Raw genomic sequence first — 13,872 nt, 5'->3', positions numbered from 1 at the left:
AAGAACTAGTCTGTAAGTGTCGTTCGGAATCAGTTTTGCGCAGTGTTAACTGAAACATGGATATCTGACTCATACGAAGTCTGTTTTGGCTCCACATGTAGTGAAAACGTTTGTGATGACCAGATGCTTCTCAAAGGATTATTTCATAGGGAACTTTTGGAGAACTTTTCTTAAGGAGTTCATTCAGAAACTTGTATAGGAACTTTCTTAATGAGCACTCGACAAACGCATTTCGAGAACATACACAAAGTCCCAGCTATGGACCTAGTGCATCATCATAACTGAGGTCTCTGGAATTTCCTTACAGTAATTGGATCTCATACGGATTTTTAGTGAAGTAGAATGGGAAAAAATCGAATGCAACTACACAAGAACTAGTCTGTAACTGTCGTTCGGAATCAGTTTTGCGCAGTGTTAACTGAAATATGGATATCTGACTCATACGGAGTCCGTTTTGGCTCCACGAGTAGTCAAAATGTTTGTGACGACCATATGCTTCAAAGTATTCTTTCATAGGGAACTCTTGGAGAACTTTTCTTAAGGAGTTCGTTAAGAAACTTGTATAGAAACTTTCTTAATGAGCACTCGACAAACGCATTTCGAGAACATACACAAAGTCCCAGCTATGGACCTAGTGCATCATCATAACTAAGGTCTCTTGCATTTCCCTACAAGTAATTGGATCTCATATGGAGATGTTTAGTGAAGTATAATGGAAAAAATCGAATGCAACTGAACAAGAACTAGTCTGTAACTATTGTTTGGAATCAGTTTTGCGCAGTGTTAACTGAAACATGGATATCTGACTCATACGGAGTCCTTTTTGGCTCCACAAGTAGTCAAAACGTTTGTGACGACCAGATGCTTCAAAGGATTCCTTCATAGGGCACTTTCGGAGAACTTTTCTTAAGGAGTTCATTCAGAAACTTGTATGGAAACTTTCTTAATGAGCACTTGACAAACGCATTTCGAGAACATACACAAAGTCCCAGCTACGGACCTAGTGCATCATCATAATTGAGGTCTCTTGCATTTCAATACAAGTAATTGGATCTCAAATGGAGATGTTTTGTGAAGTAGAATGGAAAAAATCGAATGCAACTACACAAGAACTAGTCTGTAACTGTCGTTCGGAATCAGTTTTGCGCAGTGTTAACTGAAACTTGGATATCTGACTCATACGGAGTCCGTTTTGGGTCCACAAGTAGTCAAAATGTTTGTGACGACCAGATGCTGGAAAGGATTATTTCATAGGGAACTTTTAGAGAACTTTTCTTAAGGAGTTCATTCAGAAACTTGTATAGAAACTTTCTTAATGAGCACTCGACAAACGCATTTCGGGAACATACACAAAGTCCCAGCTATAGACCTAGTGCATCATCATAACTGAGGTCTCTTGAATTTCCCTACAAGAATTGGATTTCATATGGAGATGTTTAGTGAAGTGGAATGGAAAAAAATCGAATGCAACTACACAAGAACTAGTCTGTAAATGTCGTTCAGAATCTGTTTCGCGCAGTGTTAACTGAAACATGGATATCTGACTCATACGGAGTTCGTTTTGGCTCCACAAGTACTCCTAATGTTTGTGACGACCAGATGCTTCAAATTATTCTTTCATAGGGAACTCTTGGATTACTTTTCTTAAGGAGTTCGTTCAGAAACTTGTATAGAAACTTTCTTAATGAGCACTCGCCAAACGCATTTCGAGAACATACACAAAGTTCCAGCTATGGACCTAGTGCATCATCATAACTGGGGTCTCTTGCATTTCCCTACAAGTATTTGGATCTCATATGGAGATGTTTAGTGAAGTGGAATGGAAAAAATCAAATGCAACTACACAAGAACTAGTCTGTAACTATTGTTCGGAATCAGTTTTGCGCAGTGTTAACTAAAACATGGATATCTGACTCATACGGAGTCCTTTTTGGCTCCAGAAGTAGTCAAAACTTTTGTGATGACCAGATGCTTCAAAGGATTCTTTCATAGGCAACTTTTGGAGAACTTTTCTTAAGGAGTTCGATCAGAAACTTGTATAGAAACTTTCTTAATCAGCACTCGACAAACGCATTTCGAGAACATACACAAAGTCCCAGCTATGGAGCTAGTGCATCATCATAACTGAGGTCTCTTGCTCTTCCCTACAAAGAATTGGATCTCATATGGAGATGTTTAGTGAAGTAGAATGGAGAAAATCGAATGCAACTACACAAGAACTAGTCTGTAACTCTCGTTCGGAATCGGTTTTGCGCAGTGTTAACTGAAACATGGATATCTGACTCACACGAAGTCTGTTTTGGCTCCACATGTAGTGAAAACGTTTGTGATGACCAGATGCTTCTCAAAGGATTATTTCATAGGGAACTTTTGGAGAACTTTTCTTAAGGAGTTCATTCAGAAACTTGTATAGAAACTTTCTTAATGAGCACTCGACAAACGCATTTCGAGAACATACACAAAGTCCCAGCTATGGACCTGGTGCATCATCATAACTGAGGTCTCTGGAATTTCCTTACAAGTAATTGGATTTCTTATGGAGATGTTTAGTGAAGTAGAATGGGAAAAAAAATCGAATGCAACTACACAAGAACTAGTCTGTAACTGTCGTTCGGAATCAGTTTTGCGCAGTGTTAACTGAAATATGGATATCTGACTCATACGGAGTCCGTTTTGGCTCCACGAGTTGTCAAAATGTTTGTGACGACCATATGCTTCAAAGTATTCTTTCATAGGGAACTCTTGGAGAACTTTTCTTAAGGAGTTCGTTCAGAAACTTGTATAGAAACTTTCTTAATGAGCACTCGACAAACACATTTCGAGAACATACACAAAGTTCCAGCTATGGACCTAGTGCATCATCATAACTGGGGTCTCTTGCATTTCCCTACAAGTATTTGGATCTCACATGGAGATGTTTAGTGAAGTAGAATGGACAAAATCGAATGCAACTACACAAGAACTAGTCTGTAACTGTTGTTCGGAATCAGTTTTGCGCAGTGTTAAGTGAAACATGGATATCTGACTCATACGGAGTCCTTTTTGGCTCCACAAGTAGTGAAAACGTTTGTGACGACCAGATGCTTCTCAAAGGATTATTACATAGGGAACTTTTGGAGAACTTTTCTTAAGGAGTTCATTCAGAAACTTGTATAGAAACTTTCTTAATGAGCACTCGACAAACGCATTTCGAGAACATAAACAAAGTCCCAGCTATGGACCTAGTGCATCATCATAACTAAGGTCTCTTGAATTTCCCTACAAGAATTGGATTTCATATGGAGATGTTTAGTGAAGTGGAATGGAAAAAAATCGAATGCAACTACACAAGAACTAGTCTGTAACTGTCGTTCGGAATCTGTTTTGCGCAGTGTTAACTGAAACATGGATATCTGACTCATACGGAGTCTGTTTTGCTCCACAAGTAGTCCTAATGTTTGTGACGACCAGATGCTTCAAATTATTCTTTCATAGGGAACTCTTGGAGAACTTTTCTTAAGGAGTTCGTTTAGAAACTTGTATAGAAACTTTCTTAATGAGCACTCGACAAACGCATCTTGAGAACATACACAAAGTTCCAGCTATGGACCTAGTGCATCATCATAACTGGGGTCTCTTGCATTTCCCTACAAGTATTTGGATCTCATATGGAGATGTTTAGTGAAGTAGAATGGAAAAAATCAAATGCAACTACACAAGAACTAGTCTGTAACTATTGTTCGGAATCAGTTTTGCGCGGTGTTAACTGAAACATGGATATCTGGCTCATACGGAGTCCTTTTTGGCTCCACAAGTAGTCAAAACGTTTGTGACGACCCGATGCTTCAAAGTATTCTTTCATAGGGAACTTTTGGAGAACTTTTCTTAAGGAGTTCGTTCAGAAACTTGTATAGAAACTTTCTTAATGAGCACTCGACAAACGCATTTCGAGAACATACACAAAGTCCATAGCTATGGAGCTAGTGCATCATCATAACTGAGGTCTCTTGCTTTTCCCTACAAAGAATTGGATCTCATATGGAGATGTTTAGTGAAGTAGAATGGAGAAAATCGAATGCAACTACACAAGAACTAGTCTGTAACGATCGTTCGGAATCAGTTTTGCGCAGTGTTAACTGAAACATGGATATCTGACTCATACGGAGTCTGTTTTGGCTCCACAAGTAGTGAAAACGTTTGTGACGACCAGATGCTTCAAAGGATTCACTTTTGGAGAACTTTTCTTAATGAGTTCGTTCAGAAACTTGTATAGAAACTTTCTTAATGAGCACTTGACAAACGCATTTTGAGAACATCCACAAAGTCCCAGCTACGGACCTAGTGCATCATCATAATTGAGGTCTCCTGCATTTCGATACAAGTAATTGGATCTCAAATGGAGATGTTTTGTGAAATAGAATGGAAAAAATCGAATGCAACTACACAAGAACTAGTCTGTAACTGTCGTTCGGAATCAGTTTTGCGCAGTGTTAACTGAAACTTGGATATCTGACTCATACGGAGTCCGTTTTGGGTCCACAAGTAGTCAAAATGTTTGTGACGACCAGATGCTTCAAAGGATTCTTTCATAGGGAACTTTTAGAGAACTTTTCTTAAGGAGTTCATTCAGAAACTTGTATAGAAACTTTCTTAATGAGCACTCGACAAACGCATTTCGAGAACATACACAAAGTCCTAGCTATGGACCTAGTGCATCATCATAACTGAGGTCTATGTCATTTCCTTACAAGTAATTGGATCTCATATGGATTTTTTTAGTGAAGTAGAATGGAAAAAATAGAATGCAACTACAGATGAACTAGTCTGTAACTATTGTTCGGAATCAGTTTTGCGCAGTGTTAACTAAAACATGGATATCTCACTCATACGGAGTCCGTTTTGGCTCAAGAAGTAGTCAAAATGTTTGTGACAACTAGATGCTTGAAAGGATTATTTCATAGGGAACTTTTGGAGAAGTTTTCTTAAGGAGTTCATTCAGAAACTTGTATAGAAACTTTCTTAATGAGCACTCGACAAACGCATTTCGAGAACATACACAAAGTCCCAGCTATGGACCTAGTGCATCATCATAATTGAGGTATCTTGCATTTCAATACAAGTAATTGGATCTCATATGGAGATGTTTAGTGAAGTGGAATGGAAAAAAATCGAATGCAACTACACAAGAACTAGTCTGTAACTGTCGTTCGGAATCAATTTTGCGCAGTGTTAACTGAAACATGGATATCTGACTCATCCGGAGTCCCTTTTGGCTCCACAAGTAGTCAAAATGTTTGTGACGACCAGATGCTTCAAAGGATTCTTTCATAGGGAACTTTTGGAGAACTTTTCTTAAGGAGTTCATTTAGAAACTTGTACAAAAACTTTCTTAATGAGCACTCGACAAACGCATTTCGAGAACATACACAAAGTCCCAGCTATGGACCTAGTGCATCATCATAACTGAGGTCTATTGCATTTCCTTACAAGTAATTGGATCTCATACGGATTTTTCTAGTGAAGTAGAATGGAAAAAATCGAATGCAACTACACAAGAACTAGTTTGTAATTATTGTTCGGAATCAGTTTTGCGCAGTGTTAACTGAAACATGGATATCTGACTCATACGGAGTCCGTTTTGGCTCAAGAAGTAGTCAAAATGTTTGTGACGACCAGATGCTTCAAAGGATTATTTCATAGGGATCTTTTGGAGAAGTTTTCTTAAGGAGTTTATTCAGAAACTTGTATAGAAACTTTCTTAATGAGCACTCGACAAACGCATTTCGAGAACATACACAAAGTCCCAGCTATGGACCTAGCGCATCATCATAACTGATGTGTCCTACATTTCCCTACAAGAAATTGGATCTCATATGGAGATGTTTAGTGAAGTATAATGGAAAAAAATTGAATGCAACTACACAAGAACTAGTCTCTAACTGTCGTTCAGAATCAGTTTTGCGCAGTGTTAACTGAAACATGGATATCTGACTCATACGGAGTCCGTTTTTGCTCCACAAGTAGTCAAACCATTTGTGACGACCAGATGCTTCAAAGGATTCTTTCATAGGGATCTTTTGGAGCACTTTTCTTAAGGAGTTCGTTCAGAAACTTGTATACATACTTTCTTAATGAGCAATCGACAAACGCATTTCAAGAACATACACAAAGTCGCAGCTATGGACGTAGTGCATTATCAGAACTGAGATCTCTTGCATTTCCCTACAAGTAATTGGATCTCATATGGAGGTGTTTAGTGAAGTATAATGGAATAAATTGAATGCAGCTACACAAGAACTAGTCTGTAACTATCGTTCGGAATCAGTTTTGCGCAGTATTAACTGAAACATGGATATCCGACTCATACGGAGTCTGTTTTGGCTCCAGAAGTAGTCAAAACGTTTGTGACGACCAGATGCTTCTCAAAGGATTCTTTCATAGGGAACTTTTGTAGATCTTTTCTTAAGGAGTTCGTTCAGAACCTTGTATAGAAACTTTCTTAATGAGCACTCGACAAACGCATTTCGAGAACATACACAAAGTCCCAGCTATGGTCCTAGTGCATCATCATAACTGAGGTCTCTTGCATTACACTACAAGTAATTGGATCTCATATGGATTTTTTTAGTGATGTAGAATGGAAAAAATCGAATGGAACTACATAAGAACTAGTCTGTAACTGTTGTTCGGAATTAGTTTTGCGTAGTGTTAACTGAAACATGGATATCTGACTCATACGGAGTCCATTTTGGCTTAAGAAGTAGTCAAAATTTTTGTGATGACCAGATGCTTCAAAGGATTATTTCATACGGAACTTTTGGAGAAATTTTCTTAAGCAGTTCGTTCAGAAACTTGTATAGAAACTTTCTTAATGAGCACTCGACAAACGCATTTCGAGAACATACACAAAGTCCCAGCTATGGACCTAGGGCATCATCATAACTGAGGTCTCCTGCATTTCCCTACAAGTAATTGGATCTCATATGGAGATGTTTAGTGAAGTACAATGGAAAAAAGTCGAATGCAACTACACAAGAACTAGTCTGTAATTGTCATTCGGAATTAGTTTTGCACAGTGTTAACTGAAACATGGATATCTGACTCATCCAGAATCCGTTTTGGCTCCACAAGTAGTCAAAACGTTTGTGACAACCAGATACTTCAAAGGATTCTTATATAGGGAACTTTTTGAGAACTTTTCTTAAGGAGTTCGTTCAGAAACATGTATACAAACTTTCTTATTGAGCACTCGACAAACGCATTTCGAGAATACACAAAGTCCCAGCTATGGACCTAGTGGATCATCAGAACTGAGATCTCTTGCATTTCCCTACAAGTAATTGGATCTCATGTGGAGATGTTTAGTGAAGTAGAATGGAAAAAAATCGAATGCAACTACAAAAGAACTAGTCTGTAACTATCGTTCGGAATCAGTTTTGCGTAGTGTTAACTGAAACATCGATATCCGACTCATACGGAGTCCGTTTTGGCTCCACAAGTAGTCAAAACGTTTGTGACGACCAGATGCTTCTCAAAGGATTCTTTCATAGCGAACATTTGGAGATCTTTTCTTAAGGAGTTCATTCAGAAACTTGTATAGAAACTTTCTTAATGAGCACTCGACAAACGCATTTCGAGAACATATACAAAGTCCCAGCTATGGACCTAGTGCATCATCATAAATGAGGTCTCTTGCAATTCCCTACAAGTAATTGGATCTCATATGGATATGTTTAGTGAAGTAGAATGGAAAAAAATGGAATGCAACTACACAAGAACTAGTCTGTAACTGTCGTTCAGAAACATGTATACAAACTTTCTTAATGAGCACTCGACAAACGCATTTCGAGAACATACACAAAGTCCCAGCTATGGAGCTAGTGCATCATCATAACTGAGGTCTCTTGCTTTTCCCTACAAAGAATTGGATCTCATATGGAGATTTTTAGTGAACTAGAATGGAGAAAATCGAATGCAACTACACAAGAACTAGTCTGTAACTGTCGTTCGGAATCAGTTTTGCGCAGTGTTAACTGAAACATGGATATCTGACTCATACGGAGTCTGTTTTGGCTCCACAAGTAGTGAAAACGTTTGTGACGACCAGATGCTTCAAAGGATTCCTTCATAGGGCACTTTTGGAGAACTTTTCTTAAGGAGTTCGTTCAGAAACTTGTATAGAAACTTTCTTAATGAGCACTTGACAAACGCATTTCGAGAACATACACAAAGTCCCAGCTACGGACCTAGTGCATCATCATAATTGAGGTCTCTTGCATTTCAATACAAGTAATTGGATCTCAAATGGAGATGTTTTGTGAAGTAGAAAGGAAAAAATCGAATGCAACTACACAAGAACTAGTCTGTAACTGTCGTTCGGAATCAGTTTTGCGAAGTGTTAACTGAAACATGGATATCTGACCCATACGGAGTCCGTTTTGGCTCCACAAGTAGTCAAAAAGTTTGTGACGACCAGATGCTTCAAAGGATTCTTTCATAGGGAACTTTTGAAGAACTTTTCTTAAGGAGTTCATTCAGAAACTTGTATAGAAACTTTCTTAATGAGCACTCGATAAACGCATTTCGAGAACATACACAAAGTCCCAGCTATGAACCTAGTGCATCGTCAGAACTGAGGTCTCTTGCATTTCCCTACAAGTAATTGGATCTCATATGCGATGTTTAGTGAAGTAGAATGGAAAAAATCGGATGCAACTACAAAAGAACTAGGCTGTAACTATCGTTCGGAATCAGTCTTGCGTAGTGTTAACTGAAACATGGATATCCGACTCATACGGAGGCCGTTTTGGCTCCACAAGTAGTCAAAAAGTTTGTGACGACCAGATGCTTCTCAAAGGATTCTTTCATAGCGAACTTTTGGAGATCTTTTCTTAAGGAGTTCATTCAGAAACTTGTATAGAAACTTTCTTAATGAGCACTCGACAAACGCATTTCGAGAACATACACAAAGTCCCAGGTATGGACCTAGTGCATCATCATAACTGAGGTCTCTTGCATTTCCCTACAAGTAATTGGATCTCATATGGAGATGTTTAGTGAAGTAGAATGACAAAAAATCGAATGCAACTACACAAGAACTAGTCTGTAACTGTCGTTCGGAATCAGTTTTGCATAGTGTTAACTGAAACATGGATATCTGACCCATACAGAGTCCGTTTTGGCTCCACAAGTAGTCAAAACGTTTGTGACGACCAGATGCTTTAAATTATTCTTTCATAGGGAACTTTTGAAGAACTTTCCTTAAGGAGTTCATTCAGAAACTTGTATACGAACTTTCTTAGTGAGCACTCGACAAACGCATTTCGATAACATACACAAAGTCCCAGCCATGGACCTTGTGCATCATAATAAATGAGGTCTCTTGAATTTCCCTACAAGTAATTGGATCTCATATGGAGATGTTTAGTGAAGTAGAATGGAAAAAGTCGTATGCAACTACACAAGAACTAGTCTGTAACTGTCGTTCGGAATCAGTTTTGCGCAGTGTTAACTGAAACATGGATATTTGACTCATACAGAGTCTTTTTTGGTTCCACAAGTAGTCAAAACGTTTGTGACGACCAGATGCTTCAAAGGATTCTTTCATAGGGTACTTTCGGAGAACTTTTCTTAAGTAGTTCGTTCAGAAACTTGTATATAAACTTTCTTAATGAGCACTCGACAAACGCATTTTGAGAACATACACAAAGCCCAGCTATGGACATAGTGCATCATCATAACTGAGGTCTCTTGCATTTCCTGTAGCGATCAGACCTCAAACAGTCTGATCTCTATGCATCAGTGTCATCCCTGGATCGGTAATGCTGACACGCACAGTACTTGAAGGATTTGTGACAGAGTAGCAATCACACACTTATTACAACGAATGTCTCAAAAGAGAACTTATTACAATAAATATGGCTTAAGGCCATCTAATACGATAACAGCGGAAGGCTTGGAAGATAAACTGAGTCCATCAACTCCAACGGCATCACTGAGTGAAAGACCACGACCTAAGGCTCCTTACTCGTCGTCTGAAAGTCTGCAACATGATACGTTGCAGCCCGAAAACGGGTCAGCACATGGAATATGCTGGCAAGGCAACACAAAAGAGTAATGAACGGAATAAAGCTATCACTACATGCATATATGGCTGGTGGAGGCTGTATGGTCTATATGTTTTGCGAAAAGCCAATTTTTCCCTACAACAAAGGAATATATTTTATTTAACTACAAAGTTAGTTGCAAACATTGAGAATAGTAAACCCCATCTCAATCCCAATTAAAAGGTAATTAATAACCCAATCAAATTTATATTATGAGTGATGAGATCCACATGATAATCCAAGAACTAGATACTCAAGATGTCCATAACCGGGGACACGGCTAACCATGATTAGTTGTACACTGCAGAGGTTTGTGCACGTTTCCCCACAAGACTCAATCTCCTCCGTTGGATTTCTCGCACTACATAATGTTTGAGAAACGGATGACCGAGACACAGTCTTTCCAAACAGGTCCCCTTAACCGATAGATAGGCCTGTACACCTACAATCCCGTACATCTGCTAGCCCATCATGGAAAGGTTTCCTACACCTTACTCAACTATGCCAGAGCCCATAATGGCATGTGGCTCCACATGGAAGTTTCCAGCATGAATAGTCTTATGATCCCTTTGTGTCTGGGTGGCAGTCCATAGGAGAATCACACGGTACCCCGGGATTTCCAAAAATACAGACAACACTGGGTTTCCCCAGGTGCCTCAATCCACCCAGATGTGTATTAAAGTTGCCACCTTAAGTTGAACCATTAAGTAACAATCTCACATCTGTCATGAATGCGCTCAAACCCAATCCACGTCTACGAGCATAGCATAGAAATATAAGCAACGTAGAAGTAACTCCCAAAGGTTTGATAATAAACAGGTGAATAGGTACTACCTCAACTACTTCCCAAACCCAGAATTTAATCAGATCCTAACCATGCAATTGTTTGAGGATTGATCTAATGCAATAAAACTGGGTAGTAAAGAGGTATGATCAAAGTGTTACTTGCCTTGCTGATGATCCGTGAAACCTAGAGACTCGTAGTAGCACTCTTCGCACTCCGGGTACTCTATCGCAAACAAACAAGCATACAATAAGCAATCAAGCAAGGGCACGGGAAAACTCAAACTAGATGATACCCCGCGCGTTGCTGCGTGACTTCATGAAGACACGATGTAAAACTATAAAGTTAAATCATAGATGTGATGATATATTGGAAACAAACAGGTACAATTCTGATGATGTAGACAATACTATGGCAGTTTGTTATAAAATTTATTACATATACGGACAGATAAGAAATTCTTGTGTCTAAAATATAACTGATCGGAACAGAAACTTAAGAAGGTATGCACGACCGTAAAAGAAAATGCTACATGCATATTGTAGTATGTATCTCTCTGGTTCTCCATTGGCTTGCACCTCTATAGTACAATCTTGGTCAAATACAGCACACACAAATCGGAAGGTGTAAATGTATGGTGTATCTCTCTTGTTAGCTATGCTTGAGGGCCCGTCAGAGGAAAAAATAGGTGGATTTAATATGTTGTTTGATGGTTCTCAAACCTAGTAAAAGGTAAAACAGAGCGAATGAGAAAAGCGGAAACTTTTCTTTGGACATTGATAGTTAATAATACTACTCACATGGGATAAATTTAGTTCGGATCCAAATTTCGTGATGGCACTTGAGTTGATACTTCAGAACACAAAAAAGTGTATTAGTTGTGAAGACAATGGGAAGCATCAAAACTAATTGTTGGCTGTAGAGAAACACACACGCAGACAACATCAATTCATTAAAAAAATTGATATTAATGTTCAGATGTAAGATAAAGGTTACAAATACAATTTGATTGAAAACTACATCAACATTGCCAGGCATATAATTCACAAATCACCAAACAGAATGTCCCATTGTCATGCAAAAACATACAACTTCATAAGAGAAAGGCTACTCTCTTAGATAATAGATTACCATGCCGGCCACCAGACTCAAACTTTACCCTCTTCGGATCTTACTAACAGCGCCAAAACATATATCTTGCTGTGAGTTTATGATGCATCCTCCATGGATCATTTGCTAGGACAAATAGTGGCATGTGGCGGTCTCTAAAAGCAGTACTACATGAGATGGTCAGTGAACAAATAGACAAACATCTTGTCAATCTATATAAAAGATAATCTGCATAGACAAATAGCTGCAACCAGCCTGGATTTTTATCAAATGCCTTGTCTGCAAAGAGCCAAAGATTCAAAAGAACATCAATAAATTGGAAGCATAGGGGTTAAATTTGGTAGACTGGGGCAGCATAAGATGTTGTGTACTTGTTGCATAAACCAAAAGACAAACATAATTGAATCTCTAAAGGAAGTGCATACCAAAAAATTTCCTGACAAAATCAACTGGACATGTCAAAATGGATTGTTGCGACATATGTAGTTGACGGGATGCAGGGCTGTAAAATTAGGAGGGGGAAAGCACAAAGAGAGGGAAGGTGCAAATCAGAGGCAAACAGGTGTGCGTGTAGGGTGAAGAGGGCAGTGCATACATGTATTGTACTTAAACACAAACGCGACGGATTGAGTTCCGCATTTGCAGGTAACTGAGGGCGGGATATTCAGAGGCCATGAATGCCGCGGTGCCGTTTCGCGTGCATTTGTAACCTGAGGAGCATCCGTTGTATAGGAACAGATGGGAGTGGAAACAATAAAAGCCGCCGCAGGGAAGATGAACCAATATGTGAGTTTCGTGTTCTCGTGGAGGCGAAAGGGCTTGTGGTGGCTGCCGCCGCGAGAGCATCAATCATGGCTACAGTAGGGTTAGCGTTCGCTTGGGAATAAGAAACGAACTGGCGAGCAACTGCATGGGCTACTTTTTGTTTCTTCGGGCTGAATTGTGCGATGAACAAAGGTACTCCATGGGCTGTGCAAAGAACCAAGGTCATGCCAAAACAAAAGGGAGCCAGCTACAGCCCACGACAAAAGCTAGTCTAGAACATCCCAAGTGCAAAACATGACGGGGAAAGCAAGAAGTCCATCTAGGAAGGCAGCGAGCATTGCTCAAAAAAAAGGAAGGCAGCAAGCGTTCCACCGCACCGGCATGGTTAGCATGTTGTGGGTCCTTTGGCTGGTAACTGAATGCTAATGTGTCAGTACTATATTGTGGTGGGTCCCTCTTGTAAGCCTGTAATAAAACGCTTATGTGGCTAGGCTGATGATGTGGATAGTTTGCATGTCAAGAGAATTAGTTTAGTGGGGATGAACTATTCAGGTATTATAGATAAGAGATCTAACCAGAAAGTTCAACTTAAGAACTCCGGTTTGCAAAAAGAATCAAATCAAACAAAGCAACGAAACTCAAACTGCGAAAGGAACAAGCTTCGTTTACTAATCTGGACTAAAGTCAAATTTAACAGTAGAAAAAACTTGTTTAAGTTGATTAAACAGAAAGAGGGCTTCGAGACAAAATTCTAGGCGCTTGAATCGCCTGATTCCAATAAACGAGCGAAAAGATAAACTAAAACAAAAATCGGATCAGAAATCGCGATCGAAAATAATCGCGGAAAATCTGAGAAAAAAGAAAACTAACGAACAGACTAACGAACGAACGTTCGCTGTCTGCGGCTAAACGGTGAAAACCGTTCGTTAAAACGAACGAACGAACGGGCGTTCGCTAAATAACTAAACCGAAAAAAAGATCTAAAATAAAAAAATGCATCTAGGGTTTCGAAAAAACCCGATCGGTTTTCTCACGAAAACCGAGGCAGCGGCAGCTACCTCCGGCGAGGTCCGGCGAACGGCGGCGGCGGCGACGGCGGCTCCGGAGGTGGGGCGGCGGCGGGTGGCG

This window comes from Triticum aestivum, chromosome 5D (assembly GCF_018294505.1).
Source record: "Triticum aestivum cultivar Chinese Spring chromosome 5D, IWGSC CS RefSeq v2.1, whole genome shotgun sequence".
Taxonomy (NCBI): Eukaryota; Viridiplantae; Streptophyta; class Magnoliopsida; order Poales; family Poaceae; genus Triticum; species Triticum aestivum.
The sequence above is the reverse complement of the archived record's forward strand: the minus strand, read 5'-3'. Positions refer to the sequence as shown.